The sequence below is a fragment of the Nomascus leucogenys genome, chromosome 14, assembly GCF_006542625.1.
Source record: "Nomascus leucogenys isolate Asia chromosome 14, Asia_NLE_v1, whole genome shotgun sequence".
NCBI lineage: Eukaryota > Metazoa > Chordata > Mammalia > Primates > Hylobatidae > Nomascus > Nomascus leucogenys.
Window position 1 is genome coordinate 39,601,834 of NC_044394.1, and position 7,553 is coordinate 39,609,386.

The 7,553-nt window shown below is 47.3% G+C and overlaps 1 pseudogene; it reads right to left on the reverse strand.

Annotated features, from left to right (window-relative positions):
• Positions 1-6,103: 6,103 nt before the first annotated feature.
• LOC100599334 lies at positions 6,104-7,118 on the reverse strand (annotated as a pseudogene).
• Between the last annotated feature and the right edge of the window lie 435 nt (positions 7,119-7,553).

Below are 7,553 nucleotides of genomic sequence, written 5' to 3' on the forward strand. Positions count from 1 at the left end.
TAATTATGATTGAAAACACATACTCAGACATCAGAATTTTAGAAATCCCATACATTTTGAAACACATATTAACATTATTCACTAAAATGTAACCTGAAGAAGATCAAACACCACTTTATTTTGACAATTCCATGTGACTAAACATGTCACATAATCCTGTTTACCTCTCCTTTGGATGCTCCAGGGGTCAGAAAAGACAATTTTGAAGCTGAAATTTGATTTTGGGGAGCCTATCAAATGTGTTAAAGGTTTAAAACACTTGACATTATGAACTAGAATTCCAGGTTACCGTAAGTCACTTATTTAGCCAAAATGATGACTCAAAAAAAGAAGGTAAAAACCTTTACACATTAAGAGAGAAGACTTAGCTTTCCAAACAATCTTTCTCTTGTTTTTCCCTTCTTCTTTCGGTAGTTTATTTGCAAGGCAAACAAAAATCTTTCATCATCCTTTAACATTACCTGAAATCTTAATCAGTTTGACCATGAGCTGAGATTCTCCTAATCCTTTTATAACTCTTTACAAATCTTTGTTAAACAGGAGGTCAGTGCTCTGAGAAACTCTTGTGCTTTTATTCCAATGTTCAATTTACAGAAAAACCAAATAATGCCCTTTTGAATTTAGTCAATATGTTCACACATAGAATTTCTTTTTCAAGATTAATCTTTAAAAACCTCCCATAACTTGTTTAAACCTTTAGCTTTATCTTATCTAATTTAAAGCAATCCTTTAACCCTCTAAACTAGGCAAACATTTACATTCCTGTGCCTTCTTATATTCTTTTACTAAAGACACATTTTACTTTACTTTACTTTACTTACACATTTTACATGTAAATCTCCTTTTAAGTAGTCTCAAATTACACGTTATAATGGTAACTCTTGGCAATTTTTAATTTTGGTGTAAAACCTGGTAAGTTATTTTAATTATGTGTTAGGTGCAGATAAGGTCTGACTCTTTCCAGCATGGGTGTAGTTAACTCTCTACGTCCCTAGGCCCTACGAAACTGTAAAGCAGGAAAGTTAAACAATTTTCAAAAAAGAAAGAAGCAGTTCATAACCTTTAAAGTATTTAGCAAACCTAATATCTGACCTGCATAATTTGGTCTATATGTCTACATGTTGAAGATATTTTATTTTTCAAAGATGAAAGTCACGTGAACTAAAAGGCATTACAGCTTTATCTTTCTTTCAAAATATTTGATCTAGGCACTTATTTTTCTTTAAGCCAATCAATTAGAACTTTTTTTAATGTGTCACACCTGACACATACATAACTACACAAACAGACAGAAGAAGATCCAGTAGTTGTAAAATTTTTCATTTGCCAGTCTCCTAATTGGATTGCCAATCTCTTAGTTGGATTATTGGCCTTGGGATGGAGTCCTTCAAGAACGAAGGCCAGGAAAACGTGCAGTTTCTAAGCCCTAATAAGTAGGCCTAGCTGGAAGACAAAAACAAATTTTGAGAGGGATGCATCTGCTTCTAATCCCCGGAGTTCTGTGAGGAAAACAGGTTTTTCCCAAAACAGGGTCCGTGGTGCCTCCTCCATTTTCCCAAAGAGTCCCAGCCATCAGAAGTTCTCGTGGGGCCTCTCATGTGTGCATTAAGAGTGGCAAGACAAAAATGAAGAAAAATAGTTCAGTCGACTGAGAAGAAGAAAACTTTTTCCAGAAAAACAAGATCCGTGAAGAGAAAAGACAACAAAAGTCTTTTAAATATACCTATAGCGTGGACATCCATCTTTAATTAAACTGACCTATAGCTTGCAGCTTGGATACCCATCTTTTTTTTTTTTTTTTTTTTTTTTGAGACAGAGTCTTGCTCTGTCATCCAGACTGGAGTACAGTGGTGCGATCTCGGCTCACTGCAACCTCTGCCTCCTGGGTTCAAGTGATTCTCCTGCCTCAGCCTCCTGAGTAGCTGGGACTACAGGTGCATGCCACCATGTCTGGCTAATTTTTGTACTTTTAGTAGAGACTGTGTTTCAGCATGTTGGCCAGGATGGTCTCAATCTCTTGACCTCGTGATCCGCCCACCTTGGCCTCCCAAAAGTTGACTTTCAACCATAGGGCTCCTCTTTAAGAAGTCCTTTTAAATCTCTTATTACCTGACCTTAGCCATGCCAAATGGCCAATACTTCAATACTTCTAGCTTTTGAACTCATGGAGGGGCAGATAATACAGTGATTTTTACCATGACTCTTGACATGGTGGAGGAAAGACCTGAGATGCCCCTCACGGTCATGCATCTTGGGGACTCTGAGGTTTGTGAGCCTGCAAGGTGGCTTTTAGAGGCTTTGCCTTTTTCTTGTATTTCCTTTCTCTTTTTTGGACTTCCTTCTGGTCCCTATTGTAAAAGACTGAGGTGGCCACTTTTAGGACGTTCTCTAAAGTACTATCTCGTCCTATAGCTTGTTTCTGTAGCTTCCTCCTGATATCCGGGGGCCACTTTTGTGATAAACTTTTCCTTTAGGATTAGCTGTCCCTCGACTGAATCAGGAGCTAGACAGGTGTGCTTTACCAAGGCCCCTCTTAGCCTTTCCAGGAAGGCAGTGGGATTCTCATCTAATCCCTGATCTGTCATGGTGATCTTGGAGGAATTGAGAGGCTTAGTCCTAGTTCTTCACAAGCCCTCCAGTATGCACACCTGAATGTGTTTCCCTCTCCATTCTCCCATTTCATCCTTAGGGTCCCATTTAGGGTCCTCCAGTGGTGCTGCTATTTTTCCAATCATGTAAGTCTCATTCCCTTCCTTGGCCCTATGTAAGATACAAAGCTCATCCCCCAAATTCTCTACCACTTGCAGGGTGGCCTGCTTTTCAGTGGTGGTCAGGGATTGATTCAAAAGTAACATGACATCCTTCCAGGAGAGCTCAAAAATTTTGATTAAGTTCTGGAAAGTCTCTATATCCCTGTCAGGGCTGCCTGAAAACTTGCCAAGATCCCCCTTAATTTGCCTTAAGTCTTGTAGAGAAAAGGGGACCTGGACCTTAATGGGGCCATATTCACCAGGCATCTGTTGTAGGGGCAGTTGAGACTGGGACCTGCCTAAAATGAGGATTCCTAGGCTGGGGCAAGCTTGAGAGATAACCTGGATAGGGAGGAGCAGAGGGGGTTGATTCTCCTGCTGGAGGTACTTTTGGGGTTTGCTTCCCTGGTATTGCCCCTTGCAGCCTCTCCTGAGATGGCCGGTAGGAGGGCTGAATCAATCCTACATCAACAAAGGTCCAGGCTACCCTGCAAGGCAAAGAAGGCCTGCACATATGGGACCATGGACCACTTGCCCCCGTGTTTACAGAAAGGCTTCCTTCTTGAGGCCGTGCTTCTTTTCTGTGCCTCAAGGTGCTTGGCACTAAGTTGTCACCCAAGGAAATGACAAGAACATTTTTGCCACGAATTTATGTACAGATACCAAGGCACACTTGGCTTCTGTGCTACTCTTAACCTTCTATTTTAGACTTCTGATGACTAAGCCAAATGCTCATTCAATCCAGTAATAGCTCTGGTTTGCAATAACATCCTTAACTTTTTTTTTTCTGAGACAGAGTCCTGCTCTGTCACCTGGGCTGGAGTGCAGTGCCACAGTCTCAGCTCACTGCAACCTTCACCTCCCAGGTTCAAGCGATTCTCCTGCCTCAGCCTCCTGAGTACCTGGGATTACAGGCACCACCACGCCAGGCTAATTTTTTTGTATTTGTAGTAGACACAGGGTTTTGCCATTTGGCCAGGCTCGTCTCGAACTCCTAACCTCAGGTGATCCACCCACGTCGGCCTCCCAAAGTGCTGGCACAGGCGTGAGCCACTGTGCCTGGCAACATCCTTAACATTTAACATTGTACATAAAGAAGAAATAGGAACCTTGATATCCTGAAAGAAAGAAAGAATGTTAAGAAAGACCAGAGGTCCTAGCGCTGACACTGTAACAGGTGGTCAGGGACTGGAGTTAGTCCAGGGGCCTTTGAATTAGGCCAAAGGGTAGCCTTGGCCAGATACCCTCAGTTGCCTCAGGACCTCCTTCCGGTCCCACACAATGGCTAGACCTCTGTGAAAGAAAACTGGGTTGGAACAAAGCCAACATTCCCAACATCTGAGGGTAATGGAGGGTTGACAATGTCCTCCCCAGCAAGCCTGTCCTCTGTGTCCTGTCTGGCACCCACACTAGTTGCTCTTAACTGGCTGATAGAGGCCTGGTATTTTTCTTTCATTTTGACTATTGTGGAGTTTAGAGACTTTGAAAAAAGGACAGAAAGAGTAGATCTGCACACGTGTACCCTAAAACTTAAAGTATAATAAAAATAAAATTAAAAAAAAGAGTAGATCTGCTTTTACTCACCCTTCTGCAGATCCTGGACAAGCCCTCCAAAATGTTATGGGATCCTTGAGGTGTTGCTTTTCTGGCCAGAAACCTCTGTGGCCAGTGGTACGTTTTGCCTGAGTTTTGCTTGGACCCTCTGGGCTCATTCTGCCCACTTGGCCTGGCAGGCTGTGCCGGCTCATGTTACTAGCCTGGATCCCATGCCTGGCAAGGGCGAGCCAGGCATGGGGCAGTGAGGGGTGTGTGAGTGAATGAGCATGGGGTCTGGTCACTGCACACAGGCACACCAGCTGCTGCAGCAGGGCGGGCAGCTCCAGGTGCCAGCATGGGTACAGGCTCTCCGTGAGGCTGCAGCTGGACCAGGTGCAATGCAAGTAGCTTCCATGGCTGCCACTGGGGGACACAGTGGTGCCTGGAAGCTTGGAGACTCCAGGAACTGCAGGGTCCCAAAGAGGGAGGCACAGCCCTGGCTCAGGGAGCTCCCAGGTCTGGGATCTCTGAAGGATTACAGCTCTTCTCTCCTTCTCCTCACCTGCAATGTTGCAAACAAGGGGCATGTTTCAGCTCTGTTTGTGTTATAGCCCTTTCAGACCTGCCATTCAACAAGTCCCAAGTTCTTGTCCCACATCCAGGAAGAATGAGGTATGTGGACAAGTGGAGGGTGAGCAAGGTGAAGAGGAGCTTTATTGAGTGATAGAATAGCTCAGAGGAGGCCCTGGAGTGGGTAGCTCCTTCTGTGGCAGGTCATCCCATCGTTCTCTGAAGCTCTCAGCAGAGGGGTCCCTGGAGTGGGCAGCTCTTCTCTGCAGCTGGTTGTCCCAACATCTGCTCCGCTCTGGCTGAGCCTGGGGCTTTTATGGGCCTCAGAGGGAGGAAGTGAGTGCCAATTGGTCCATGGGCAGTCATGGGTGGGTCTGGAAAAGGCACCACAAGTTCCCACTCTGGTCCATGGAACTGGCAGCCTGGCCCCTAGACTTCAGGCCCTCTCTGGCCTGAAGGTAGGGCCTCACCAGAGATCCACCCTCTTCCACCCAGGAACCTATTTGCCTCCTGCTGCCATTCATGGTGGCCAAGCTTTAGGTGCCAAGGGGCACCTGCAGGCCAGCACTCAGCTACCATCTGCACCCCATTGGCTTCTCTCTTATGCTTGCTGGTGTCCAAAGTTTGGAGACAGCTGAGGCAGCAGGGGACTGGCATGTCAGCATTGCACTGAGTGTGTGCATACCTGGCCAGGCCTTGACAGTGCCCAGGCTTGGTCCCAACTTTGCTCCAAGATCAAAGTGGGTGCCAACAGCAGGGGGAAGCCAGGTACTTCCAAGCCTCCTAGGGCAGAGGGAGCCTTCCTGGGCCCCTAAGAGTGCAGGGATGCCTGGGTCCACAGCAGTGATTTGGGTGTACTGCAGCTGCACCTGGTGGGGTGGGGCTCCTGCCTGCTCCATGGCCCGGGAGGCCCAGGTCTGCAGCCACAGTTTGGGCAGTTGTGGCTGCACCCAGGGAGCTCCTGCCCTACCAACTCAGAAGGGGTGGGGCTTCCACTTGTCCCAGGTTCCCACCAGCTCCATGGAGTGTGCAGTCCCAGCTGTGCCTCCCTGCTGTAGCCAGCGTGATGGCAGCAGCTACTCCAGACAGCCTGCCACTGCCATCGTTATGGATGATAAAAACTGCTGGTACTATCAGGATGCAACATAGGCCAGCAACTTCCAAGAGCAGAGAGGTGGGAGTCAAACATGCCACCACACAAGGAGCAGCATTTTTCAGAGCTGGACACTGGATCATGGTGCAGCTTTCTACCTTCTTGGCATTGCATAAGTCCATACAGTGGTGAAGAGGGCCAGCAATACCTGAATCAGATAAGCAGCACTTTCTGGGCTGCCATATTGAAGGTCATGTCCATTGATGGCTAACACACAATCATTCTCCTCCAGCTGACCATGTCAACCAGCCACACCACCATCTAGCACGTTGAAGATAAACACCCCAGGCTCATCCACCTTGAACACCAATTTTATTCCAAGCTGTTCCTTGGGGCTACTTTTGTTGCAAATCACATGGCAGCTGTCATCCTGGGGTCCATAGGCATCCAGGGCCTGTCCACTGTTCGTGCTGCAGAACTTCTGGTTGTGCAGCATAGTCAGTCACAGCACCTGGTAGGGCTGCCACAGGAGATGCAGGGCATAGTTGTGAGAGACTTTGCTAATGTCCATCCCATTGACGTTTAGGATGATGTCTCCTGGTAGTAGCTGGTCATCTCTGGCATTCACCCCATCATGATAAATGTATTGGATGATACGGACCAGTGGGGTTTCACTGCCTCCCATCAGCATAATGGAGAGGCTTTCACTGGGATCCATTTGATTGATCTTGATGCTGGTAATTTCACCATCTGGGATCAGGTGGTACAACCTTGGAAAGACTTCAGGGGTGGTGATGTTTTCAGAATTTTCCTTGCCCTGGTTAGCTCGGTTGGCAACTGCACTCCCACTCTTTGTCCTTCGAAGAACACTCAAAGCTCGATTATTTTTTGAAAGATCTGCTTCTAATTGTTCTGTGATGACCGATGCTGCTGGACAGCTTTCCTACATGGTTGTACCAGTTGCTGGATTGCTCAAAGGGCTGTACCCTAGTTTGGTTGCTCTGGCCAGAGTCCCCTGGGCTGATTGCTGACTGACTGTCCTCTGCCAGGCACATAGGCAGGGTTGTCTAGGCCAAGCTTGTCTGTCATTAAGGAGGTGGTGGCAGCTGCAGAAACCTCTGGGGAGGGTGCCATGGCTGTGAGGCTCATACAGCTGTCTGATCAGCCATCTTGTGAGCCCCTCTTCCTGTCTTTTTTTCAGGCCATAGTGGGAGGCCCTTTTATGGTGAGTAGAATTTCCTGACGATGTACAGCATTGGGGGGACACAGAGAGAGGAGTGATAATTTTCAACAGGGGAAGTCAGAGTGGCTGCAGGGGTAGAGAGAAGAGGAAATATTTGTGAGATTAGACAGAAAGAATGGACATCATGTGGCCAGGGACTGACTGAGCCACAGAGGGAGGACTGGCATGCCCAGCGAGGTGGCCCACCAGCCCCCTCTGAGGTCACAAGGTGGGCATAGAGGAAGGCGAGGTTGAGAGGCAGATGGCAGGTCCTGCTCTGGATGCAGGGAGTCTGAGAGCCCAGGGTGTGGCCAAGAGGGATGTCTAGTGGAGGCTGGGTGGCCAGGGCTAACCCTCAGAAAAGAGGGTCCCATGACAGGGA